The sequence below is a fragment of the Siphateles boraxobius genome, unplaced genomic scaffold, assembly GCF_051911475.1.
Source record: "Siphateles boraxobius isolate OS27281-9 unplaced genomic scaffold, OSU_SipBor_1 77, whole genome shotgun sequence".
In the NCBI taxonomy this organism is placed as follows: domain Eukaryota; kingdom Metazoa; phylum Chordata; class Actinopteri; order Cypriniformes; family Leuciscidae; genus Siphateles; species Siphateles boraxobius.
In genome coordinates this window covers 1,242,112-1,268,782 of record NW_027509205.1, presented here as the reverse complement: position 1 = coordinate 1,268,782, position 26,671 = coordinate 1,242,112, and the positions used below count along the sequence as shown (strand labels likewise).

At 39.0% G+C, this 26,671-nt stretch overlaps 21 non-coding genes across 21 annotated transcripts; 14 read left to right on the top strand and 7 right to left on the bottom strand.

Annotated features, from left to right (window-relative positions):
• Window positions 1-1,020: 1,020 nt before the first annotated feature.
• trnae-uuc (transfer RNA glutamic acid (anticodon UUC)) lies at window positions 1,021-1,092 on the top strand. The gene has a single exon. It is a non-coding gene; the product is annotated as a tRNA-Glu (tRNA).
• Window positions 1,093-1,211: 119 nt separating this feature from the next.
• On the top strand, window positions 1,212-1,298 carry trnay-gua (transfer RNA tyrosine (anticodon GUA)). The gene is given in 2 exon segments: window positions 1,212-1,248; window positions 1,263-1,298. It is a non-coding gene; the product is annotated as a tRNA-Tyr (tRNA).
• A 115-nt stretch (window positions 1,299-1,413) lies between these two features.
• trnae-cuc (transfer RNA glutamic acid (anticodon CUC)) lies at window positions 1,414-1,485 on the bottom strand. Its single transcript has one exon. It is a non-coding gene; the product is annotated as a tRNA-Glu (tRNA).
• Window positions 1,486-4,663: 3,178 nt separating this feature from the next.
• trnae-uuc (transfer RNA glutamic acid (anticodon UUC)) lies at window positions 4,664-4,735 on the top strand. Its single transcript has one exon. It is a non-coding gene; the product is annotated as a tRNA-Glu (tRNA).
• Window positions 4,736-4,854: 119 nt separating this feature from the next.
• trnay-gua (transfer RNA tyrosine (anticodon GUA)) lies at window positions 4,855-4,941 on the top strand. The gene is given in 2 exon segments: window positions 4,855-4,891; window positions 4,906-4,941. It is a non-coding gene; the product is annotated as a tRNA-Tyr (tRNA).
• Window positions 4,942-5,056: 115 nt separating this feature from the next.
• Window positions 5,057-5,128, bottom strand: trnae-cuc (transfer RNA glutamic acid (anticodon CUC)). The gene has a single exon. It is a non-coding gene; the product is annotated as a tRNA-Glu (tRNA).
• A 3,178-nt stretch (window positions 5,129-8,306) lies between these two features.
• trnae-uuc (transfer RNA glutamic acid (anticodon UUC)) lies at window positions 8,307-8,378 on the top strand. Its single transcript has one exon. It is a non-coding gene; the product is annotated as a tRNA-Glu (tRNA).
• Window positions 8,379-8,497: 119 nt separating this feature from the next.
• Window positions 8,498-8,584, top strand: trnay-gua (transfer RNA tyrosine (anticodon GUA)). Its single transcript is given in 2 exon segments — window positions 8,498-8,534; window positions 8,549-8,584. It is a non-coding gene; the product is annotated as a tRNA-Tyr (tRNA).
• Window positions 8,585-8,699: 115 nt separating this feature from the next.
• Window positions 8,700-8,771, bottom strand: trnae-cuc (transfer RNA glutamic acid (anticodon CUC)). The gene has a single exon. It is a non-coding gene; the product is annotated as a tRNA-Glu (tRNA).
• Window positions 8,772-11,949: 3,178 nt separating this feature from the next.
• On the top strand, window positions 11,950-12,021 carry trnae-uuc (transfer RNA glutamic acid (anticodon UUC)). Its single transcript has one exon. It is a non-coding gene; the product is annotated as a tRNA-Glu (tRNA).
• Window positions 12,022-12,140: 119 nt separating this feature from the next.
• On the top strand, window positions 12,141-12,227 carry trnay-gua (transfer RNA tyrosine (anticodon GUA)). Its single transcript is given in 2 exon segments — window positions 12,141-12,177; window positions 12,192-12,227. It is a non-coding gene; the product is annotated as a tRNA-Tyr (tRNA).
• Window positions 12,228-12,342: 115 nt separating this feature from the next.
• On the bottom strand, window positions 12,343-12,414 carry trnae-cuc (transfer RNA glutamic acid (anticodon CUC)). The gene has a single exon. It is a non-coding gene; the product is annotated as a tRNA-Glu (tRNA).
• A 3,294-nt stretch (window positions 12,415-15,708) lies between these two features.
• On the top strand, window positions 15,709-15,780 carry trnae-uuc (transfer RNA glutamic acid (anticodon UUC)). The gene has a single exon. It is a non-coding gene; the product is annotated as a tRNA-Glu (tRNA).
• A 119-nt stretch (window positions 15,781-15,899) lies between these two features.
• On the top strand, window positions 15,900-15,986 carry trnay-gua (transfer RNA tyrosine (anticodon GUA)). The gene is given in 2 exon segments: window positions 15,900-15,936; window positions 15,951-15,986. It is a non-coding gene; the product is annotated as a tRNA-Tyr (tRNA).
• Window positions 15,987-16,101: 115 nt separating this feature from the next.
• On the bottom strand, window positions 16,102-16,173 carry trnae-cuc (transfer RNA glutamic acid (anticodon CUC)). The gene has a single exon. It is a non-coding gene; the product is annotated as a tRNA-Glu (tRNA).
• A 3,294-nt stretch (window positions 16,174-19,467) lies between these two features.
• trnae-uuc (transfer RNA glutamic acid (anticodon UUC)) lies at window positions 19,468-19,539 on the top strand. The gene has a single exon. It is a non-coding gene; the product is annotated as a tRNA-Glu (tRNA).
• Window positions 19,540-19,658: 119 nt separating this feature from the next.
• Window positions 19,659-19,745, top strand: trnay-gua (transfer RNA tyrosine (anticodon GUA)). Its single transcript is given in 2 exon segments — window positions 19,659-19,695; window positions 19,710-19,745. It is a non-coding gene; the product is annotated as a tRNA-Tyr (tRNA).
• Window positions 19,746-19,860: 115 nt separating this feature from the next.
• trnae-cuc (transfer RNA glutamic acid (anticodon CUC)) lies at window positions 19,861-19,932 on the bottom strand. The gene has a single exon. It is a non-coding gene; the product is annotated as a tRNA-Glu (tRNA).
• A 3,294-nt stretch (window positions 19,933-23,226) lies between these two features.
• Window positions 23,227-23,298, top strand: trnae-uuc (transfer RNA glutamic acid (anticodon UUC)). The gene has a single exon. It is a non-coding gene; the product is annotated as a tRNA-Glu (tRNA).
• Window positions 23,299-23,417: 119 nt separating this feature from the next.
• trnay-gua (transfer RNA tyrosine (anticodon GUA)) lies at window positions 23,418-23,504 on the top strand. Its single transcript is given in 2 exon segments — window positions 23,418-23,454; window positions 23,469-23,504. It is a non-coding gene; the product is annotated as a tRNA-Tyr (tRNA).
• Window positions 23,505-23,619: 115 nt separating this feature from the next.
• Window positions 23,620-23,691, bottom strand: trnae-cuc (transfer RNA glutamic acid (anticodon CUC)). Its single transcript has one exon. It is a non-coding gene; the product is annotated as a tRNA-Glu (tRNA).
• Between the last annotated feature and the right edge of the window lie 2,980 nt (window positions 23,692-26,671).

Sequence of the window (26,671 nt, the reverse complement as noted above, 5' to 3'; positions counted from 1 at the left end):
AGGTTTAAATAATACTGACTCTTCGAACTTTATATTAATTTTGTACACTTATTTCGTAATAATCTATATTGAGACCAGTCCTCCTCACCATTTGTTTTCTTTGCTTTAGACCAAGCCACGTTTCTTTGCTTAATAAGATTAGAGACGGATTGATTGAACCAAATATTATTTCTACCTCTCACCCGAAATCTACGTAAAGGAGCATGTTTATCACAAATTTCTAGAAAGATAGATTTGAAATAATCCCAAGCATCAACCACATCAGGTATAATTGAAACCAACTGTAAATCACTATTATATAGATCATGCAAAAAAGCCTGTACATTAAAATTTTTAAATTGACGTTTAAGATTTGAATTGAGAATTGAGATCCCCAACATGTGAGGCCTCCATCTTGAAGGTTTTTGTAGCAGGCCCCTCATCTGACCCCTTCCTGATGTTGGGTCCAGGTCTGTTAATAGCATGAGAAAAAGTAGATGTCATCACAGGCCTCTGCCCAGTCGAAAACCAACAGGTGGCATGTAAGCTCACGGACACCTGATCAGGGGGCCAGTGGTGCAATGGATAAAGCGTCTGACTACGGATCAGAAGATTCTAGGTTCGACTCCTGGCTGGCTCGCTCTGCCTCGTTTACTATGCTGTCAGCCCTTAGCCGTTTTATTAACCCATAGTTTTTGTTATTATTATTATTGGATTGATTGAGAAATATTAAAAATTGACAGTCCAACAATAGGCTGCTTTGTCAGTAGGATAACGGTTACCATACAATACTATGCGTCTTTTAAAATGCATTGCATGAGTACTGTCACAAGGACATTGCTTTACGACCAGTTTGTACTGTCTATTATACCATCGCAAGAATGGGAGGAAACTGAGCCCCTCATGAGGCAAATGAGAGCTCCCTCTGTTGAGCCTGAGGAAATTGAATTCAGTAAACAATCCCTTCGGATCATTCCCATGTTCTTAAAGGGGACGGTCACACACTAGAAGTAAAAGGGTCTGCTCCAGGCATAAGGAAGATCCCATATGGTCTAGCGGTCAGGATTCCTGGTTTTCACCCAGGCGGCCCGGGTTCGACTCCCGGTATGGGAAGATCGGGTTGTCTTTGCACCACTTAATCGAAACAACCAGCATGTAAGTCTGTAGCAGTTTTAGCCAGTGGCGGAGATTCAGCAACCTGATATGTTGAGGTTCTGTCCCCAAGCAGTGTGCCTTCGATAGCTCAGCTGGAAGAGCGGAGGACTGTAGGTGGCAAGTTGGCAATCCTTAGGTCGCTGGTTCAACTCCGGCTCGAAGGAGTTCTTTTTCACACATAAACTTTTCCTTGGCCCTGCTTCTCGACGAGGGTGTTAGCGCTTGAGTTCGTATTTCGCCATTTTACAATCACGGCCGCCGGTGGTGGGCAAAAACTCATTCCCTGACCGGGAATCGAACCCGGGCCGCGGCGGTGAGAGCGCCGAATCCTAACCACTAGACCACCAGGGAAAGTCTGCTGACAACTTGCCCTCAAGCCTGGCTGTGGCCTTTACCCGATTTTGCAGCAAGACCACTAATACTTGTATTTTACTCCAGGAGAGGAGACGTCACCGACCCTGGCAAACTGACAAACTGTCACAGACTCTGTAGGAATATCCTAACAACACCACAACTTGCCATGAAAACAAAAACAATAAGATCGCCAACCTGCATCTCGAAGGTTTTTAAAGCAGTTTTTTGCAGACGTCTGTGGCCCTGGATCCCAGTTCTTCCACTGAGAAACTGTCACAGGCTCTGTAGTAATATCCTAACAACACCACAACTTAACATGTATTTTATTTTATTTCCTTTATTTTTCCAGGAAGGTCCCATTGAGATTAAAAGAAATCCCTTCCTCCAGGGAGTCCTGGCCAAGATGGCCACACTACAAATCACACACAAACACATATAAAACATTCCAGAAAGTCAGGGCACAACATTCATCATAAATCAAGTAAAACAACAGCATGATTCAATCATTGTATGCTGCAGTAAAAAATTTTAATACATTCAAAGGAGGAATTGTTTCAGGAGGGACAGTAGCTTCAAATTCATTCCACAGCCATGGAGCATAGTAGGAGAAAGATGATTTACCATGCTCTGAATGTACCCTAGGTACTACTAATTTAATCCCATTAGATGATCTAGTGCTATAGTTCTTTCTACATAAACATAGAAGACTAGTAATGTAATTTGGAAGTCTACCCATCAATGTCTTTACAATAAATTCTAACATATGGGATTTCCTTCTTTGATATAAAGAGGACCAACCCAAATAGTTGTGCAGCAAACAATGATGAGTACGTGAACAAGAATTTGTTATAAAACGCAGTGCAGCATGATAAACGCCATCCAGCCTTTTCAATAAATATGTAGACGCATGCATGTAAACAACATCACCATAGTCTAAAATAGGTAAAATAGTACTCTGTATTATTCTCTTTCTAGCTATAAAGGAAAAACATTTTTTTTCCCGAAAAAGAAAACCCAGTCTTGGTTTAAGCCTTTTCACCAAGTAATTAATGTGAACATCAAAGGCTAACTTCTCATCGAGCCATATTCCTACATATTTATAAGTTGGTACTCTTTCTATATGTAAACCCTCAATAGTCAGAATAGGCATAACAGTAGACATAGAACGGCTACGTGTAAAAAGAATATACTGGCTAAAAACTAAAATAAAAATGTAGCTTTGCGGATTGTATTCTCTGCCCCAATTCATTAATAAAAATAGAAAAAAGAAATGGTGCCAATAAAGAACCTTGCGGGACACCCTTCCTGACTATTACCATGGATGAGGTGTAATTATCTACAGCAACACATTGAGTTCTATCCGATAAATAATTTTTAAACCAACTCACAGCCGAATTATCGAGGCCAACACTTTTAAGCCTCCGTAACAGTAAAACATGATCCACTAAGTCAAACGCTTTTGTCAAATAAAAAAATAAGGCAGCACAATGTTGTCTATTATCGAGAGCAGTAATTAAATCATGTAGTAGCTGTTATCGTACTATGGCCCGCTCTAAATCCTGACTGAAATGCGTTGTAAATATCATGACTAAGTAGATATTCTTTCATTTGATCATTTATAATAGATTCAAAAACTTTTGCTAAAACCGGTAATTTAGAAATCGGACGATAATTATTCAAATCGGAAGGATCGCCTCCTTTTAATAAAGGCATAACCATAGCCGATTTCCAAGATGGTGGAATTACATTAGTGGATAGACTCAAATTAAAAATCGATGCAATAGGTTCGGCAATAATATCTGCTGACAATTTTTAAAAAATTGGTTCAATTTGGTCAGACCCACCTGATTTCTTACAGTCTAAATTTCGGAGTAGTTTACGAACTTGGGACGGCAATACAGGGGCAAAAGAAAATAAATCTGATTCACTATTAGTCAACTCATCAGTTCTCTGTTCATCAAGGACCAAGGAATTGTCTGTTATCAAACCAGCTGAAATAAAATTACTATTAAACGTATTAACAATATCAGCCTTGTCTGTAATCAATCTTTGATTCAATTTTAAAACTTTTGGAAGATTAGTGGATGTATTTGATCCTATAAAAGATTTCGTTAATTTCCAAAATTTAGAAGGACAATTCATGTTATCATTAATCAGGTTTAAATAATACTGACTCTTCGAACTTTATATTAATTTTGTACACTTATTTCGTAATAATCTATATTGAGACCAGTCCTCCTCACCATTTGTTTTCTTTGCTTTAGACCAAGCCACGTTTCTTTGCTTAATAAGATTAGAGACGGATTGATTGAACCAAATATTATTTCTACCTCTCACCCGAAATCTACGTAAAGGAGCATGTTTATCACAAATTTCTAGAAAGATAGATTTGAAATAATCCCAAGCATCAACCACATCAGGTATAATTGAAACCAACTGTAAATCACTATTATATAGATCATGCAAAAAAGCCTGTACATTAAAATTTTTAAATTGACGTTTAAGATTTGAATTGAGAATTGAGATCCCCAACATGTGAGGCCTCCATCTTGAAGGTTTTTGTAGCAGGCCCCTCATCTGACCCCTTCCTGATGTTGGGTCCAGGTCTGTTAATAGCATGAGAAAAAGTAGATGTCATCACAGGCCTCTGCCCAGTCGAAAACCAACAGGTGGCATGTAAGCTCACGGACACCTGATCAGGGGGCCAGTGGTGCAATGGATAAAGCGTCTGACTACGGATCAGAAGATTCTAGGTTCGACTCCTGGCTGGCTCGCTCTGCCTCGTTTACTATGCTGTCAGCCCTTAGCCGTTTTATTAACCCATAGTTTTTGTTATTATTATTATTGGATTGATTGAGAAATATTAAAAATTGACAGTCCAACAATAGGCTGCTTTGTCAGTAGGATAACGGTTACCATACAATACTATGCGTCTTTTAAAATGCATTGCATGAGTACTGTCACAAGGACATTGCTTTACGACCAGTTTGTACTGTCTATTATACCATCGCAAGAATGGGAGGAAACTGAGCCCCTCATGAGGCAAATGAGAGCTCCCTCTGTTGAGCCTGAGGAAATTGAATTCAGTAAACAATCCCTTCGGATCATTCCCATGTTCTTAAAGGGGACGGTCACACACTAGAAGTAAAAGGGTCTGCTCCAGGCATAAGGAAGATCCCATATGGTCTAGCGGTCAGGATTCCTGGTTTTCACCCAGGCGGCCCGGGTTCGACTCCCGGTATGGGAAGATCGGGTTGTCTTTGCACCACTTAATCGAAACAACCAGCATGTATGTCTGTAGCAGTTTTAGCCAGTGGCGGAGATTCAGCAACCTGATATGTTGAGGTTCTGTCCCCAAGCAGTGTGCCTTCGATAGCTCAGCTGGAAGAGCGGAGGACTGTAGGTGGCAAGTTGGCAATCCTTAGGTCGCTGGTTCAACTCCGGCTCGAAGGAGTTCTTTTTCACACATAAACTTTTCCTTGGCCCTGCTTCTCGACGAGGGTGTTAGCGCTTGAGTTCGTATTTCGCCATTTTACAATCACGGCCGCCGGTGGTGGGCAAAAACTCATTCCCTGACCGGGAATCGAACCCGGGCCGCGGCGGTGAGAGCGCCGAATCCTAACCACTAGACCACCAGGGAAAGTCTGCTGACAACTTGCCCTCAAGCCTGGCTGTGGCCTTTACCCGATTTTGCAGCAAGACCACTAATACTTGTATTTTTCTCCAGGAGAGGAGACGTCACCGACCCTGGCAAACTGACAAACTGTCACAGACTCTGTAGGAATATCCTAACAACACCACAACTTGCCATGAAAACAAAAACAATAAGATCGCCAACCTGCATCTCGAAGGTTTTTAAAGCAGTTTTTTGCAGACGTCTGTGGCCCTGGATCCCAGTTCTTCCACTGAGAAACTGTCACAGGCTCTGTAGTAATATCCTAACAACACCACAACTTAACATGTATTTTATTTTATTTCCTTTATTTTTCCAGGAAGGTCCCATTGAGATTAAAAGAAATCCCTTCCTCCAGGGAGTCCTGGCCAAGATGGCCACACTACAAATCACACACAAACACATATAAAACATTCCAGAAAGTCAGGGCACAACATTCATCATAAATCAAGTAAAACAACAGCATGATTCAATCATTGTATGCTGCAGTAAAAAATTTTAATACATTCAAAGGAGGAATTGTTTCAGGAGGGACAGTAGCTTGAAATTCATTCCACAGCCATGGAGCATAGTAGGAGAAAGATGATTTACCATGCTCTGAATGTACCCTAGGTACTACTAATTTAATCCCATTAGATGATCTAGTGCTATAGTTCTTTCTACATAAACATAGAAGACTAGTAATGTAATTTGGAAGTCTACCCATCAATGTCTTTACAATAAATTCTAACATATGGGATTTCCTTCTTTGATATAAAGAGGACCAACCCAAATAGTTGTGCAGCAAACAATGATGAGTACGTGAACAAGAATTTGTTATAAAACGCAGTGCAGCATGATAAACGCCATCCAGCCTTTTCAATAAATATGTAGACGCATGCATGTAAACAACATCACCATAGTCTAAAATAGGTAAAATAGTACTCTGTATTATTCTCTTTCTAGCTATAAAGGAAAAACATTTTTTTTCCCGAAAAAGAAAACCCAGTCTTGGTTTAAGCCTTTTCACCAAGTAATTAATGTGAACATCAAAGGCTAACTTCTCATCGAGCCATATTCCTACATATTTATAAGTTGGTACTCTTTCTATATGTAAACCCTCAATAGTCAGAATAGGCATAACAGTAGACATAGAACGGCTACGTGTAAAAAGAATATACTGGCTAAAAACTAAAATAAAAATGTAGCTTTGCGGATTGTATTCTCTGCCCCAATTCATTAATAAAAATAGAAAAAAGAAATGGTGCCAATAAAGAACCTTGCGGGACACCCTTCCTGACTATTACCATGGATGAGGTGTAATTATCTACAGCAACACATTGAGTTCTATCCGATAAATAATTTTTAAACCAACTCACAGCCGAATTATCGAGGCCAACACTTTTAAGCCTCCGTAACAGTAAAACATGATCCACTAAGTCAAACGCTTTTGTCAAATAAAAAAATAAGGCAGCACAATGTTGTCTATTATCGAGAGCAGTAATTAAATCATGTAGTAGCTGTTATCGTACTATGGCCCGCTCTAAATCCTGACTGAAATGCGTTGTAAATATCATGACTAAGTAGATATTCTTTCATTTGATCATTTATAATAGATTCAAAAACTTTTGCTAAAACCGGTAATTTAGAAATCGGACGATAATTATTCAAATCGGAAGGATCGCCTCCTTTTAATAAAGGCATAACCATAGCCGATTTCCAAGATGGTGGAATTACATTAGTGGATAGACTCAAATTAAAAATCGATGCAATAGGTTCGGCAATAATATCTGCTGACAATTTTTAAAAAATTGGTTCAATTTGGTCAGACCCACCTGATTTCTTACAGTCTAAATTTCGGAGTAGTTTACGAACTTGGGACGGCAATACAGGGGCAAAAGAAAATAAATCTGATTCACTATTAGTCAACTCATCAGTTCTCTGTTCATCAAGGACCAAGGAATTGTCTGTTATCAAACCAGCTGAAATAAAATTACTATTAAACGTATTAACAATATCAGCCTTGTCTGTAATCAATCTTTGATTCAATTTTAAAACTTTTGGAAGATTAGTGGATGTATTTGATCCTATAAAAGATTTCGTTAATTTCCAAAATTTAGAAGGACAATTCATGTTATCATTAATCAGGTTTAAATAATACTGACTCTTCGAACTTTATATTAATTTTGTACACTTATTTCGTAATAATCTATATTGAGACCAGTCCTCCTCACCATTTGTTTTCTTTGCTTTAGACCAAGCCACGTTTCTTTGCTTAATAAGATTAGAGACGGATTGATTGAACCAAATATTATTTCTACCTCTCACCCGAAATCTACGTAAAGGAGCATGTTTATCACAAATTTCTAGAAAGATAGATTTGAAATAATCCCAAGCATCAACCACATCAGGTATAATTGAAACCAACTGTAAATCACTATTATATAGATCATGCAAAAAAGCCTGTACATTAAAATTTTTAAATTGACGTTTAAGATTTGAATTGAGAATTGAGATCCCCAACATGTGAGGCCTCCATCTTGAAGGTTTTTGTAGCAGGCCCCTCATCTGACCCCTTCCTGATGTTGGGTCCAGGTCTGTTAATAGCATGAGAAAAAGTAGATGTCATCACAGGCCTCTGCCCAGTCGAAAACCAACAGGTGGCATGTAAGCTCACGGACACCTGATCAGGGGGCCAGTGGTGCAATGGATAAAGCGTCTGACTACGGATCAGAAGATTCTAGGTTCGACTCCTGGCTGGCTCGCTCTGCCTCGTTTACTATGCTGTCAGCCCTTAGCCGTTTTATTAACCCATAGTTTTTGTTATTATTATTATTGGATTGATTGAGAAATATTAAAAATTGACAGTCCAACAATAGGCTGCTTTGTCAGTAGGATAACGGTTACCATACAATACTATGCGTCTTTTAAAATGCATTGCATGAGTACTGTCACAAGGACATTGCTTTACGACCAGTTTGTACTGTCTATTATACCATCGCAAGAATGGGAGGAAACTGAGCCCCTCATGAGGCAAATGAGAGCTCCCTCTGTTGAGCCTGAGGAAATTGAATTCAGTAAACAATCCCTTCGGATCATTCCCATGTTCTTAAAGGGGACGGTCACACACTAGAAGTAAAAGGGTCTGCTCCAGGCATAAGGAAGATCCCATATGGTCTAGCGGTCAGGATTCCTGGTTTTCACCCAGGCGGCCCGGGTTCGACTCCCGGTATGGGAAGATCGGGTTGTCTTTGCACCACTTAATCGAAACAACCAGCATGTATGTCTGTAGCAGTTTTAGCCAGTGGCGGAGATTCAGCAACCTGATATGTTGAGGTTCTGTCCCCAAGCAGTGTGCCTTCGATAGCTCAGCTGGAAGAGCGGAGGACTGTAGGTGGCAAGTTGGCAATCCTTAGGTCGCTGGTTCAACTCCGGCTCGAAGGAGTTCTTTTTCACACATAAACTTTTCCTTGGCCCTGCTTCTCGACGAGGGTGTTAGCGCTTGAGTTCGTATTTCGCCATTTTACAATCACGGCCGCCGGTGGTGGGCAAAAACTCATTCCCTGACCGGGAATCGAACCCGGGCCGCGGCGGTGAGAGCGCCGAATCCTAACCACTAGACCACCAGGGAAAGTCTGCTGACAACTTGCCCTCAAGCCTGGCTGTGGCCTTTACCCGATTTTGCAGCAAGACCACTAATACTTGTATTTTACTCCAGGAGAGGAGACGTCACCGACCCTGGCAAACTGACAAACTGTCACAGACTCTGTAGGAATATCCTAACAACACCACAACTTGCCATGAAAACAAAAACAATAAGATCGCCAACCTGCATCTCGAAGGTTTTTAAAGCAGTTTTTTGCAGACGTCTGTGGCCCTGGATCCCAGTTCTTCCACTGAGAAACTGTCACAGGCTCTGTAGTAATATCCTAACAACACCACAACTTAACATGTATTTTATTTTATTTCCTTTATTTTTCCAGGAAGGTCCCATTGAGATTAAAAGAAATCCCTTCCTCCAGGGAGTCCTGGCCAAGATGGCCACACTACAAATCACACACAAACACATATAAAACATTCCAGAAAGTCAGGGCACAACATTCATCATAAATCAAGTAAAACAACAGCATGATTCAATCATTGTATGCTGCAGTAAAAATTTTTAATACATTCAAAGGAGGAATTGTTTCAGGAGGGACAGTAGCTTGAAATTCATTCCACAGCCATGGAGCATAGTAGGAGAAAGATGATTTACCATGCTCTGAATGTACCCTAGGTACTACTAATTTAATCCCATTAGATGATCTAGTGCTATAGTTCTTTCTACATAAACATAGAAGACTAGTAATGTAATTTGGAAGTCTACCCATCAATGTCTTTACAATAAATTCTAACATATGGGATTTCCTTCTTTGATATAAAGAGGACCAACCCAAATAGTTGTGCAGCAAACAATGATGAGTACGTGAACAAGAATTTGTTATAAAACGCAGTGCAGCATGATAAACGCCATCCAGCCTTTTCAATAAATATGTAGACGCATGCATGTAAACAACATCACCATAGTCTAAAATAGGTAAAATAGTACTCTGTATTATTCTCTTTCTAGCTATAAAGGAAAAACATTTTTTTTCCCGAAAAAGAAAACCCAGTCTTGGTTTAAGCCTTTTCACCAAGTAATTAATGTGAACATCAAAGGCTAACTTCTCATCGAGCCATATTCCTACATATTTATAAGTTGGTACTCTTTCTATATGTAAACCCTCAATAGTCAGAATAGGCATAACAGTAGACATAGAACGGCTACGTGTAAAAAGAATATACTGGCTAAAAACTAAAATAAAAATGTAGCTTTGCGGATTGTATTCTCTGCCCCAATTCATTAATAAAAATAGAAAAAAGAAATGGTGCCAATAAAGAACCTTGCGGGACACCCTTCCTGACTATTACCATGGATGAGGTGTAATTATCTACAGCAACACATTGAGTTCTATCCGATAAATAATTTTTAAACCAACTCACAGCCGAATTATCGAGGCCAACACTTTTAAGCCTCCGTAACAGTAAAACATGATCCACTAAGTCAAACGCTTTTGTCAAATAAAAAAATAAGGCAGCACAATGTTGTCTATTATCGAGAGCAGTAATTAAATCATGTAGTAGCTGTTATCGTACTATGGCCCGCTCTAAATCCTGACTGAAATGCGTTGTAAATATCATGACTAAGTAGATATTCTTTCATTTGATCATTTATAATAGATTCAAAAACTTTTGCTAAAACCGGTAATTTAGAAATCGGACGATAATTATTCAAATCGGAAGGATCGCCTCCTTTTAATAAAGGCATAACCATAGCCGATTTCCAAGATGGTGGAATTACATTAGTGGATAGACTCAAATTAAAAATCGATGCAATAGGTTCGGCAATAATATCTGCTGACAATTTTTAAAAAATTGGTTCAATTTGGTCAGACCCACCTGATTTCTTACAGTCTAAATTTCGGAGTAGTTTACGAACTTGGGACGGCAATACAGGGGCAAAAGAAAATAAATCTGATTCACTATTAGTCAACTCATCAGTTCTCTGTTCATCAAGGACCAAGGAATTGTCTGTTATCAAACCAGCTGAAATAAAATTACTATTAAACGTATTAACAATATCAGCCTTGTCTGTAATCAATCTTTGATTCAATTTTAAAACTTTTGGAAGATTAGTGGATGTATTTGATCCTATAAAAGATTTCGTTAATTTCCAAAATTTAGAAGGACAATTCATGTTATCATTAATCAGGTTTAAATAATACTGACTCTTCGAACTTTATATTAATTTTGTACACTTATTTCGTAATAATCTATATTGAGACCAGTCCTCCTCACCATTTGTTTTCTTTGCTTTAGACCAAGCCACGTTTCTTTGCTTAATAAGATTAGAGACGGATTGATTGAACCAAATATTATTTCTACCTCTCACCCGAAATCTACGTAAAGGAGCATGTTTATCACAAATTTCTAGAAAGATAGATTTGAAATAATCCCAAGCATCAACCACATCAGGTATAATTGAAACCAACTGTAAATCACTATTATATAGATCATGCAAAAAAGCCTGTACATTAAAATTTTTAAATTGACGTTTAAGATTTGAATTGAGAATTGAGATCCCCAACATGTGAGGCCTCCATCTTGAAGGTTTTTGTAGCAGGCCCCTCATCTGACCCCTTCCTGATGTTGGGTCCAGGTCTGTTAATAGCATGAGAAAAAGTAGATGTCATCACAGGCCTCTGCCCAGTCGAAAACCAACAGGTGGCATGTAAGCTCACGGACACCTGATCAGGGGGCCAGTGGTGCAATGGATAAAGCGTCTGACTACGGATCAGAAGATTCTAGGTTCGACTCCTGGCTGGCTCGCTCTGCCTCGTTTACTATGCTGTCAGCCCTTAGCCGTTTTATTAACCCATAGTTTTTGTTATTATTATTATTGGATTGATTGAGAAATATTAAAAATTGACAGTCCAACAATAGGCTGCTTTGTCAGTAGGATAACGGTTACCATACAATACTATGCGTCTTTTAAAATGCATTGCATGAGTACTGTCACAAGGACATTGCTTTACGACCAGTTTGTACTGTCTATTATACCATCGCAAGAATGGGAGGAAACTGAGCCCCTCATGAGGCAAATGAGAGCTCCCTCTGTTGAGCCTGAGGAAATTGAATTCAGTAAACAATCCCTTCGGATCATTCCCATGTTCTTAAAGGGGACGGTCACACACTAGAAGTAAAAGGGTCTGCTCCAGGCATAAGGAAGATCCCATATGGTCTAGCGGTCAGGATTCCTGGTTTTCACCCAGGCGGCCCGGGTTCGACTCCCGGTATGGGAAGATCGGGTTGTCTTTGCACCACTTAATCGAAACAACCAGCATGTATGTCTGTAGCAGTTTTAGCCAGTGGCGGAGATTCAGCAACCTGATATGTTGAGGTTCTGTCCCCAATCAGTGTGCCTTCGATAGCTCAGCTGGAAGAGCGGAGGACTGTAGGTGGCAAGTTGGCAATCCTTAGGTCGCTGGTTCAACTCCGGCTCGAAGGAGTTCTTTTTCACACATAAACTTTTCCTTGGCCCTGCTTCTCGACGAGGGTGTTAGCGCTTGAGTTCGTATTTCGCCATTTTACAATCACGGCCGCCGGTGGTGGGCAAAAACTCATTCCCTGACAGGGAATCGAACCCGGGCCGCGGCGGTGAGAGCGCCGAATCCTAACCACTAGACCACCAGGGAAAGTCTGCTGACGACTTGCCCTCAAGCCTGGCTGTGGCCTTTACCCGATTTTGCAGCAAGACCACTAATACTTGTATTTTACTCCAGGAGAGGAGACGTCACCGACCCTGGCAAACTGACAAACTGTCACAGACTCTGTAGGAATATCCTAACAACACCACAACTTGCCATGAAAACAAAAACAATAAGATCGCCAACCTGCATCTCGAAGGTTTTTAAAGCAGTTTTTTGCAGACGTCTGTGGCCCTGGATCCCAGTTCTTCCACTGAGAAACTGTCACAGGCTCTGTAGTAATATCCTAACAACACCACAACTTAACATGTATTTTATTTTATTTCCTTTATTTTTCCAGGAAGGTCCCATTGAGATTAAAAGAAATCCCTTCCTCCAGGGAGTCCTGGCCAAGATGGCCACACTACAAATCACACACAAACACATATAAAACATTCCAGAAAGTCAGGGCACAACATTCATCATAAATCAAGTAAAACAACAGCATGATTCAATCATTGTATGCTGCAGTAAAAATTTTTAATACATTCAAAGGAGGAATTGTTTCAGGAGGGACAGTAGCTTGAAATTCATTCCACAGCCATGGAGCATAGTAGGAGAAAGATGATTTACCATGCTCTGAATGTACCCTAGGTACTACTAATTTAATCCCATTAGATGATCTAGTGCTATAGTTCTTTCTACATAAACATAGAAGACTAGTAATGTAATTTGGAAGTCTACCCATCAATGTCTTTACAATAAATTCTAACATATGGGATTTCCTTCTTTGATATAAAGAGGACCAACCCAAATAGTTGTGCAGCAAACAATGATGAGTACGTGAACAAGAATTTGTTATAAAACGCAGTGCAGCATGATTAACGCCATCCAGCCTTTTCAATAAATATGTAGACGCATGCATGTAAACAACATCACCATAGTCTAAAATAGGTAAAATAGTACTCTGTATTATTCTCTTTCTAGCTATAAAGGAAAAACATTTTTTTTCCCGAAAAAGAAAACCCAGTCTTGGTTTAAGCCTTTTCACCAAGTAATTAATGTGAACATCAAAGGCTAACTTCTCATCGAGCCATATTCCTACATATTTATAAGTTGGTACTCTTTCTATATGTAAACCCTCAATAGTCAGAATAGGCATAACAGTAGACATAGAACGGCTACGTGTAAAAAGAATATACTTCGTTTTATTTACATTTAAAACTAATTTTAGTTTCAACAAAGTAAGCTGAAAAGTATAAAAAGAATCCTTAAGAATTTCAATAGCCTGAGACACAGAGGATGCAGTGGAGTAAATAATTGTATCGTCAGCATAAAAATGTAGCTTTGCGGATTGTATTCTCTGCCCCAATTCATTAATAAAAATAGAAAAAAGAAATGGTGCCAATAAAGAACCTTGCGGGACACCCTTCCTGACTATTACCATGGATGAGGTGTAATTATCTACAGCAACACATTGAGTTCTATCCGATAAATAATTTTTAAACCAACTCACAGCCGAATTATCGAGGCCAACACTTTTAAGCCTCCGTAACAGTAAAACATGATCCACTAAGTCAAACGCTTTTGTCAAATAAAAAAATAAGGCAGCACAATGTTGTCTATTATCGAGAGCAGTAATTAAATCATGTAGTAGCTGTTATCGTACTATGGCCCGCTCTAAATCCTGACTGAAATGCGTTGTAAATATCATGACTAAGTAGATATTCTTTCATTTGATCATTTATAATAGATTCAAAAACTTTTGCTAAAACCGGTAATTTAGAAATCGGACGATAATTATTCAAATCGGAAGGATCGCCTCCTTTTAATAAAGGCATAACCATAGCCGATTTCCAAGATGGTGGAATTACATTAGTGGATAGACTCAAATTAAAAATCGATGCAATAGGTTCGGCAATAATATCTGCTGACAATTTTTAAAAAATTGGTTCAATTTGGTCAGACCCACCTGATTTCTTACAGTCTAAATTTCGGAGTAGTTTACGAACTTGGGACGGCAATACAGGGGCAAAAGAAAATAAATCTGATTCACTATTAGTCAACTCATCAGTTCTCTGTTCATCAAGGACCAAGGAATTGTCTGTTATCAAACCAGCTGAAATAAAATTACTATTAAACGTATTAACAATATCAGCCTTGTCTGTAATCAATCTTTGATTCAATTTTAAAACTTTTGGAAGATTAGTGGATGTATTTGATCCTATAAAAGATTTCGTTAATTTCCAAAATTTAGAAGGACAATTCATGTTATCATTAATCAGGTTTAAATAATACTGACTCTTCGAACTTTATATTAATTTTGTACACTTATTTCGTAATAATCTATATTGAGACCAGTCCTCCTCACCATTTGTTTTCTTTGCTTTAGACCAAGCCACGTTTCTTTGCTTAATAAGATTAGAGACGGATTGATTGAACCAAATATTATTTCTACCTCTCACCCGAAATCTACGTAAAGGAGCATGTTTATCACAAATTTCTAGAAAGATAGATTTGAAATAATCCCAAGCATCAACCACATCAGGTATAATTGAAACCAACTGTAAATCACTATTATATAGATCATGCAAAAAAGCCTGTACATTAAAATTTTTAAATTGACGTTTAAGATTTGAATTGAGAATTGAGATCCCCAACATGTGAGGCCTCCATCTTGAAGGTTTTTGTAGCAGGCCCCTCATCTGACCCCTTCCTGATGTTGGGTCCAGGTCTGTTAATAGCATGAGAAAAAGTAGATGTCATCACAGGCCTCTGCCCAGTCGAAAACCAACAGGTGGCGTGTAAGCTCACGGACACCTGATCAGGGGGCCAGTGATGCAATGGATAAAGCGTCTGACTACGGATCAGAAGATTCTAGGTTCGACTCCCGGCTGGCTCGCTCTGCCTCGTTTACTATGCTGTCAGCCCTTAGCCGTTTTATTAACCCATAGTTTTTGTTATTATTATTATTGGATTGATTGAGAAATATTAAAAATTGACAGTCCAACAATAGGCTGCTTTGTCAGTAGGATAACGGTTACCATACAATACTATGCGTCTTTTAAAATGCATTGCATGAGTACTGTCACAAGGACATTGCTTTACGACCAGTTTGTACTGTCTATTATACCATCGCAAGAATGGGAGGAAACTGAGCCCCTCATGAGGCAAATGAGAGCTCCCTCTGTTGAGCCTGATGAAATTGAATTCAGTAAACAATCCCTTCGGATCATTCCCATGTTCTTAAAGGGGACGGTCACACACTAGAAGTAAAAGGGTCTGCTCCAGGCATAAGGAAGATCCCATATGGTCTAGCGGTCAGGATTCCTGGTTTTCACCCAGGCGGCCCGGGTTCGACTCCCGGTATGGGAAGATCGGGTTGTCTTTGCACCACTTAATCGAAACAACCAGCATGTATCTCTGTAGCAGTTTTAGCCAGTGGCGGAGATTAAGCAACCTGATATGTTGAGGTTCTGTCCCCAATCAGTGTGCCTTCGATAGCTCAGCTGGAAGAGCGGAGGACTGTAGGTGGCAAGTTGGCAATCCTTAGGTCGCTGGTTCAACTCCGGCTCGAAGGAGTTCTTTTTCACACATAAACTTTTCCTTGGCCCTGCTTCTCGACGAGGGTGTTAGCGCTTGAGTTCGTATTTCGCCATTTTACAATCACGGCCGCCGGTGGTGGGCAAAAACTCATTCCCTGACCGGGAATCGAACCCGGGCCGCGGCGGTGAGAGCGCCGAATCCTAACCACTAGACCACCAGGGAAAGTCTGCTGACGACTTGCCCTCAAGCCTGGCTGTGGCCTTTACCCGATTTTGCAGCAAGACCACTAATACTTGTATTTTACTCCAGGAGAGGAGACGTCACCGACCCTGGCAAACTGACAAACTGTCACAGACTGTGTAGGAATATCCTAACAACACCACAACTTGCCATGAAAACAAAAACAATAAGATCGCCAACCTGCATCTCGAAGGTTTTTAAAGCAGTTTTTTGCAGACGTCTGTGGCCCTGGATCCCAGTTCTTCCACTGAGAAACTGTCACAGGCTCTGTAGTAATATCCTAACAACACCACAACTTAACATGTATTTTATTTTATTTCCTTTATTTTTCCAGGAAGGTCCCATTGAGATTAAAAGAAATCCCTTCCTCCAGGGAGTCCTGGCCAAGATGGCCACACTACAAATCACACACAAACACATATAAAACATTCCAGAAAGTCAGGGCACAACATTCATCATAAATCAAGTAAAACAACAGCATGATTCAATCATTGTATGCTGCAGTAAAAAATTTTAATACATTCAAAGGAGGAATTGTTTCAGGAGGGACAGTAGCTTCAAATTCATTCCACAGCCATGGAGCATAGTAGGAGAAAGATGATTTACCATGCTCTGAATGTACCCTAGGTACTACTAATTTAATCCCATTAGATGATCTAGTGCTATAGTTCTTTCTACATAAACATAGAAGACTAGTAATGTAATTTGGAAGTCTACCCATCAATGTCTTTACAATAAATTCTAACATATGGGATTTCCTTCTTTGATATAAAGAGGACCAACCCAAATAGTTGTGCAGCAAACAATGATGAGTACGTGAACAAGAATTTGTTATAAAACGCAGTGCAGCATGATAAACGCCATCCAGCCTTTTCAATAAATATGTAGACGCATGCATGTAAACAACATCACCATAGTCTAAAATAGGTAAAATAGTACTCTGTATTATTCTCTTTCTAGCTATAAAGGAAAAACATTTTTTTTCCCGAAAAAGAAAACCCAGTCTTGGTTTAAGCCTTTTCACCAAGTAATTAATGTGAACATCAAAGGCTAACTTCTCATCGAGCCATATTCCTACATATTTATAAGTTGGTACTCTTTCTATATGTAAACCCTCAATAGTCAGAATAGGCATAACAGTAGACATAGAACGGCTACGTGTAAAAAGAATATACTTCGTTTTATTTACATTTAAAACTAATTTTAGTTTCAACAAAGTAAGCTGAAAAGTATAAAAAGAATCCTTAAGAATTTCAATAGCCTGAGACACAGAGGATGCAGTGGAGTAAATAATTGTATCGTCAGCATAAAAATGTAGCTTTGCGGATTGTATTCTCTGCCCCAATTCATTAATAAAAATAGAAAAAAGAAATGGTGCCAATAAAGAACCTTGCGGGACACCCTTCCTGACTATTACCATGGATGAGGTGTAATTATCTACAGCAACACATTGAGTTCTATCCGATAAATAATTTTTAAACCAACTCACAGCCGAATTATCGAGGCCAACACTTTTAAGCCTCCGTAACAGTAAAACATGATCCACTAAGTCAAACGCTTTTGTCAAATAAAAAAATAAGGCAGCACAATGTTGTCTATTATCGAGAGCAGTAATTAAATCATGTAGTAGCTGTTATCGTACTATGGCCCGCTCTAAATCCTGACTGAAATGCGTTGTAAATATCATGACTAAGTAGATATTCTTTCATTTGATCATTTATAATAGATTCAAAAACTTTTGCTAAAACCGGTAATTTAGAAATCGGACGATAATTATTCAAATCGGAAGGATCGCCTCCTTTTAATAAAGGCATAACCATAGCCGATTTCCAAGATGGTGGAATTACATTAGTGGATAGACTCAAATTAAAAATCGATGCAATAGGTTCGGCAATAATATCTGCTGACAATTTTTAAAAAATTGGTTCAATTTGGTCAGACCCACCTGATTTCTTACAGTCTAAATTTCGGAGTAGTTTACGAACTTGGGACGGCAATACAGGGGCAAAAGAAAATAAATCTGATTCACTATTAGTCAACTCATCAGTTCTCTGTTCATCAAGGACCAAGGAATTGTCTGTTATCAAACCAGCTGAAATAAAATTACTATTAAACGTATTAACAATATCAGCCTTGTCTGTAATCAATCTTTGATTCAATTTTAAAACTTTTGGAAGATTAGTGGATGTATTTGATCCTATAAAAGATTTCGTTAATTTCCAAAATTTAGAAGGACAATTCATGTTATCATTAATCAGGTTTAAATAATACTGACTCTTCGAACTTTATATTAATTTTGTACACTTATTTCGTAATAATCTATATTGAGACCAGTCCTCCTCACCATTTGTTTTCTTTGCTTTAGACCAAGCCACGTTTCTTTGCTTAATAAGATTAGAGACGGATTGATTGAACCAAATATTATTTCTACCTCTCACCCGAAATCTACGTAAAGGAGCATGTTTATCACAAATTTCTAGAAAGATAGATTTGAAATAATCCCAAGCATCAACCACATCAGGTATAATTGAAACCAACTGTAAATCACTATTATATAGATCATGCAAAAAAGCCTGTACATTAAAATTTTTAAATTGACGTTTAAGATTTGAATTGAGAATTGAGATCCCCAACATGTGAGGCCTCCATCTTGAAGGTTTTTGTAGCAGGCCCCTCATCTGACCCCTTCCTGATGTTGGGTCCAGGTCTGTTAATAGCATGAGAAAAAGTAGATGTCATCACAGGCCTCTGCCCAGTCGAAAACCAACAGGTGGCGTGTAAGCTCACGGACACCTGATCAGGGGGCCAGTGATGCAATGGATAAAGCGTCTGACTACGGATCAGAAGATTCTAGGTTCGACTCCCGGCTGGCTCGCTCTGCCTCGTTTACTATGCTGTCAGCCCTTAGCCGTTTTATTAACCCATAGTTTTTGTTATTATTATTATTGGATTGATTGAGAAATATTAAAAATTGACAGTCCAACAATAGGCTGCTTTGTCAGTAGGATAACGGTTACCATACAATACTATGCGTCTTTTAAAATGCATTGCATGAGTACTGTCACAAGGACATTGCTTTACGACCAGTTTGTACTGTCTATTATACCATCGCAAGAATGGGAGGAAACTGAGCCCCTCATGAGGCAAATGAGAGCTCCCTCTGTTGAGCCTGATGAAATTGAATTCAGTAAACAATCCCTTCGGATCATTCCCATGTTCTTAAAGGGGACGGTCACACACTAGAAGTAAAAGGGTCTGCTCCAGGCATAAGGAAGATCCCATATGGTCTAGCGGTCAGGATTCCTGGTTTTCACCCAGGCGGCCCGGGTTCGACTCCCGGTATGGGAAGATCGGGTTGTCTTTGCACCACTTAATCGAAACAACCAGCATGTATCTCTGTAGCAGTTTTAGCCAGTGGCGGAGATTAAGCAACCTGATATGTTGAGGTTCTGTCCCCAATCAGTGTGCCTTCGATAGCTCAGCTGGAAGAGCGGAGGACTGTAGGTGGCAAGTTGGCAATCCTTAGGTCGCTGGTTCAACTCCGGCTCGAAGGAGTTCTTTTTCACACATAAACTTTTCCTTGGCCCTGCTTCTCGACGAGGGTGTTAGCGCTTGAGTTCGTATTTCGCCATTTTACAATCACGGCCGCCGGTGGTGGGCAAAAACTCATTCCCTGACCGGGAATCGAACCCGGGCCGCGGCGGTGAGAGCGCCGAATCCTAACCACTAGACCACCAGGGAAAGTCTGCTGACGACTTGCCCTCAAGCCTGGCTGTGGCCTTTACCCGATTTTGCAGCAAGACCACTAATACTTGTATTTTACTCCAGGAGAGGAGACGTCACCGACCCTGGCAAACTGACAAACTGTCACAGACTGTGTAGGAATATCCTAACAACACCACAACTTGCCATGAAAACAAAAACAATAAGATCGCCAACCTGCATCTCGAAGGTTTTTAAAGCAGTTTTTTGCAGACGTCTGTGGCCCTGGATCCCAGTTCTTCCACTGAGAAACTGTCACAGGCTCTGTAGTAATATCCTAACAACACCACAACTTAACATGTATTTTATTTTATTTCCTTTATTTTTCCAGGAAGGTCCCATTGAGATTAAAAGAAATCCCTTCCTCCAGGGAGTCCTGGCCAAGATGGCCACACTACAAATCACACACAAACACATATAAAACATTCCAGAAAGTCAGGGCACAACATTCATCATAAATCAAGTAAAACAACAGCATGATTCAATCATTGTATGCTGCAGTAAAAAATTTTAATACATTCAAAGGAGGAATTGTTTCAGGAGGGACAGTAGCTTCAAATTCATTCCACAGCCATGGAGCATAGTAGGAGAAAGATGATTTACCATGCTCTGAATGTACCCTAGGTACTACTAATTTAATCCCATTAGATGATCTAGTGCTATAGTTCTTTCTACATAAACATAGAAGACTAGTAATGTAATTTGGAAGTCTACCCATCAATGTCTTTACAATAAATTCTAACATATGGGATTTCCTTCTTTGATATAAAGAGGACCAACCCAAATAGTTGTGCAGCAAACAATGATGAGTACGTGAACAAGAATTTGTTATAAAACGCAGTGCAGCATGATAAACGCCATCCAGCCTTTTCAATAAATATGTAGACGCATGCATGTAAACAACATCACCATAGTCTAAAATAGGTAAAATAGTACTCTGTATTATTCTCTTTCTAGCTATAAAGGAAAAACATTTTTTTTCCCGAAAAAGAAAACCCAGTCTTGGTTTAAGCCTTTTCACCAAGTAATTAATGTGAACATCAAAGGCTAACTTCTCATCGAGCCATATTCCTACATATTTATAAGTTGGTACTCTTTCTATATGTAAACCCTCAATAGTCAGAATAGGCATAACAGTAGACATAGAACGGCTACGTGTAAAAAGAATATACTTCGTTTTATTTACATTTAAAACTAATTTTAGTTTCAACAAAGTAAGCTGAAAAGTATAAAAAGAATCCTTAAGAATTTCAATAGCCTGAGACACAGAGGATGCAGTGGAGTAAATAATTGTATCGTCAGCATAAAAATGTAGCTTTGCGGATTGTATTCTCTGCCCCAATTCATTAATAAAAATAGAAAAAAGAAATGGTGCCAATAAAGAACCTTGCGGGACACCCTTCCTGACTATTACCATGGATGAGGTGTAATTATCTACAGCAACACATTGAGTTCTATCCGATAAATAATTTTTAAACCAACTCACAGCCGAATTATCGAGGCCAACACTTTTAAGCCTCCGTAACAGTAAAACATGATCCACTAAGTCAAACGCTTTTGTCAAATAAAAAAATAAGGCAGCACAATGTTGTCTATTATCGAGAGCAGTAATTAAATCATGTAGTAGCTGTTATCGTACTATGGCCCGCTCTAAATCCTGACTGAAATGCGTTGTAAATATCATGACTAAGTAGATATTCTTTCATTTGATCATTTATAATAGATTCAAAAACTTTTGCTAAAACCGGTAATTTAGAAATCGGACGATAATTATTCAAATCGGAAGGATCGCCTCCTTTTAATAAAGGCATAACCATAGCCGATTTCCAAGATGGTGGAATTACATTAGTGGATAGACTCAAATTAAAAATCGATGCAATAGGTTCGGCAATAATATCTGCTGACAATTTTTAAAAAATTGGTTCAATTTGGTCAGACCCACCTGATTTCTTACAGTCTAAATTTCGGAGTAGTTTACGAACTTGGGACGGCAATACAGGGGCAAAAGAAAATAAATCTGATTCACTATTAGTCAACTCATCAGTTCTCTGTTCATCAAGGACCAAGGAATTGTCTGTTATCAAACCAGCTGAAATAAAATTACTATTAAACGTATTAACAATATCAGCCTTGTCTGTAATCAATCTTTGATTCAATTTTAAAACTTTTGGAAGATTAGTGGATGTATTTGATCCTATAAAAGATTTCGTTAATTTCCAAAATTTAGAAGGACAATTCATGTTATCATTAATCAGGTTTAAATAATACTGACTCTTCGAACTTTATATTAATTTTGTACACTTATTTCGTAATAATCTATATTGAGACCAGTCCTCCTCACCATTTGTTTTCTTTGCTTTAGACCAAGCCACGTTTCTTTGCTTAATAAGATTAGAGACGGATTGATTGAACCAAATATTATTTCTACCTCTCACCCGAAATCTACGTAAAGGAGCATGTTTATCACAAATTTCTAGAAAGATAGATTTGAAATAATCCCAAGCATCAACCACATCAGGTATAATTGAAACCAACTGTAAATCACTATTATATAGATCATGCAAAAAAGCCTGTACATTAAAATTTTTAAATTGACGTTTAAGATTTGAATTGAGAATTGAGATCCCCAACATGTGAGGCCTCCATCTTGAAGGTTTTTGTAGCAGGCCCCTCATCTGACCCCTTCCTGATGTTGGGTCCAGGTCTGTTAATAGCATGAGAAAAAGTAGATGTCATCACAGGCCTCTGCCCAGTCGAAAACCAACAGGTGGCGTGTAAGCTCACGGACACCTGATCAGGGGGCCAGTGATGCAATGGATAAAGCGTCTGACTACGGATCAGAAGATTCTAGGTTCGACTCCCGGCTGGCTCGCTCTGCCTCGTTTACTATGCTGTCAGCCCTTAGCCGTTTTATTAACCCATAGTTTTTGTTATTATTATTATTGGATTGATTGAGAAATATTAAAAATTGACAGTCCAACAATAGGCTGCTTTGTCAGTAGGATAACGGTTACCATACAATACTATGCGTCTTTTAAAATGCATTGCATGAGTACTGTCACAAGGACATTGCTTTACGACCAGTTTGTACTGTCTATTATACCATCGCAAGAATGGGAGGAAACTGAGCCCCTCATGAGGCAAATGAGAGCTCCCTCTGTTGAGCCTGATGAAATTGAATTCAGTAAACAATCCCTTCGGATCATTCCCATGTTCTTAAAGGGGACGGTCACACACTAGAAGTAAAAGGGTCTGCTCCAGGCATAAGGAAGATCCCATATGGTCTAGCGGTCAGGATTCCTGGTTTTCACCCAGGCGGCCCGGGTTCGACTCCCGGTATGGGAAGATCGGGTTGTCTTTGCATCACTTAATCGAAACAACCAGCATGTATGTCTGTAGCAGTTTTAGCCAGTGGCGGAGATTCAGCAACCTGATATGTTGAGATTCTGTCCCCAATCAGTGTGCCTTCGATAGCTCAGCTGGAAGAGCGGAGGACTGTAGGTGGCAAGTTGGCAATCCTTAGGTCGCTGGTTCAACTCCGGCTCGAAGGAGTTCTTTTTCACACATAAACTTTTCCTTGGCCCTGCTTCTCGACGAGGGTGTTAGCGCTTGAGTTCGTATTTCGCCATTTTACAATCACGGCCGCCGGTGGTGGGCAAAAACTCATTCCCTGACCGGGAATCGAACCCGGGCCGCGGCGGTGAGAGCGCCGAATCCTAACCACTAGACCACCAGGGAAAGTCTGCTGACGACTTGCCCTCAAGCCTGGCTGTGGCCTTTACCCGATTTTGCAGCAAGACCACTAATACTTGTATTTTACTCCAGGAGAGGAGACGTCACCGACCCTGGCAAACTGACAAACTGTCACAGACTCTGTAGGAATATCCTAACAACACCACAACTTGCCATGAAAACAAAAACAATAAGATCGCCAACCTGCATCTCGAAGGTTTTTAAAGCAGTTTTTTGCAGACGTCTGTGGCCCTGGATCCCAGTTCTTCCACTGAGAAACTGTCACAGGCTCTGTAGTAATATCCTAACAACACCACAACTTAACATGTATTTTATTTTATTTCCTTTATTTTTCCAGGAAGGTCCCATTGAGATTAAAAGAAATCCCTTCCTCCAGGGAGTCCTGGCCAAGATGGCCACACTACAAATCACACACAAACACATATAAAACATTCCAGAAAGTCAGGGCACAACATTCATCATAAATCAAGTAAAACAACAGCATGATTCAATCATTGTATGCTGCAGTAAAAATTTTTAATACATTCAAAGGAGGAATTGTTTCAGGAGGGACAGTAGCTTGAAATTCATTCCACAGCCATGGAGCATAGTAGGAGAAAGATGATTTACCATGCTCTGAATGTACCCTAGGTACTACTAATTTAATCCCATTAGATGATCTAGTGCTATAGTTCTTTCTACATAAACATAGAAGACTAGTAATGTAATTTGGAAGTCTACCCATCAATGTCTTTACAATAAATTCTAACATATGGGATTTCCTTCTTTGATATAAAGAGGACCAACCCAAATAGTTGTGCAGCAAACAATGATGAGTACGTGAACAAGAATTTGTTATAAAACGCAGTGCAGCATGATAAACGCCATCCAGCCTTTTCAATAAATATTTAGACGCATGCATGTAAACAACATCACCATAGTCTAAAATAGGTAAAATAGTACTCTGTATTATTCTCTTTCTAGCTATAAAGGAAAAACATTTTTTTTCCCGAAAAAGAAAACCCAGTCTTGGTTTAAGCCTTTTCACCAAGTAATTAATGTGAACATCAAAGGCTAACTTCTCATCGAGCCATATTCCTACATATTTATAAGTTGGTACTCTTTCTATATGTAAACCCTCAATAGTCAGAATAGGCATAACAGTAGACATAGAACGGCTACGTGTAAAAAGAATATACTTCGTTTTATTTACATTTAAAACTAATTTTAGTTTCAACAAAGTAAGCTGAAAAGTATAAAAAGAATCCTTAAGAATTTCAATAGCCTGAGACACAGAGGATGCAGTGGAGTAAATAATTGTATCGTCAGCATAAAAATGTAGCTTTGCGGATTGTATTCTCTGCCCCAATTCATTAATAAAAATAGAAAAAAGAAATGGTGCCAATAAAGAACCTTGCGGGACACCCTTCCTGACTATTACCATGGATGAGGTGTAATTATCTACAGCAACACATTGAGTTCTATCCGATAAATAATTTTTAAACCAACTCACAGCCGAATTATCGAGGCCAACACTTTTAAGCCTCCGTAACAGTAAAACATGATCCACTAAGTCAAACGCTTTTGTCAAATAAAAAAATAAGGCAGCACAATGTTGTCTATTATCGAGAGCAGTAATTAAATCATGTAGTAGCTGTTATCGTACTATGGCCCGCTCTAAATCCTGACTGAAATGCGTTGTAAATATCATGACTAAGTAGATATTCTTTCATTTGATCATTTATAATAGATTCAAAAACTTTTGCTAAAACCGGTAATTTAGAAATCGGACGATAATTATTCAAATCGGAAGGATCGCCTCCTTTTAATAAAGGCATAACCATAGCCGATTTCCAAGATGGTGGAATTACATTAGTGGATAGACTCAAATTAAAAATCGATGCAATAGGTTCGGCAATAATATCTGCTGACAATTTTTAAAAAATTGGTTCAATTTGGTCAGACCCACCTGATTTCTTACAGTCTAAATTTCGGAGTAGTTTACGAACTTGGGACGGCAATACAGGGGCAAAAGAAAATAAATCTGATTCACTATTAGTCAACTCATCAGTTCTCTGTTCATCAAGGACCAAGGAATTGTCTGTTATCAAACCAGCTGAAATAAAATTACTATTAAACGTATTAACAATATCAGCCTTGTCTGTAATCAATCTTTGATTCAATTTTAAAACTTTTGGAAGATTAGTGGATGTATTTGATCCTATAAAAGATTTCGTTAATTTCCAAAATTTAGAAGGACAATTCATGTTATCATTAATCAGGTTTAAATAATACTGACTCTTCGAACTTTATATTAATTTTGTACACTTATTTCGTAATAATCTATATTGAGACCAGTCCTCCTCACCATTTGTTTTCTTTGCTTTAGACCAAGCCACGTTTCTTTGCTTAATAAGATTAGAGACGGATTGATTGAACCAAATATTATTTCTACCTCTCACCCGAAATCTACGTAAAGGAGCATGTTTATCACAAATTTCTAGAAAGATAGATTTGAAATAATCCCAAGCATCAACCACATCAGGTATAATTGAAACCAACTGTAAATCACTATTATATAGATCATGCAAAAAAGCCTGTACATTAAAATTTTTAAATTGACGTTTAAGATTTGAATTGAGAATTGAGATCCCCAACATGTGAGGCCTCCATCTTGAAGGTTTTTGTAGCAGGCCCCTCATCTGACCCCTTCCTGATGTTGGGTCCAGGTCTGTTAATAGCATGAGAAAAAGTAGATGTCATCACAGGCCTCTGCCCAGTCGAAAACCAACAGGTGGCGTGTAAGCTCACGGACACCTGATCAGGGGGCCAGTGATGCAATGGATAAAGCGTCTGACTACGGATCAGAAGATTCTAGGTTCGACTCCCGGCTGGCTCGCTCTGCCTCGTTTACTATGCTGTCAGCCCTTAGCCGTTTTATTAACCCATAGTTTTTGTTATTATTATTATTGGATTGATTGAGAAA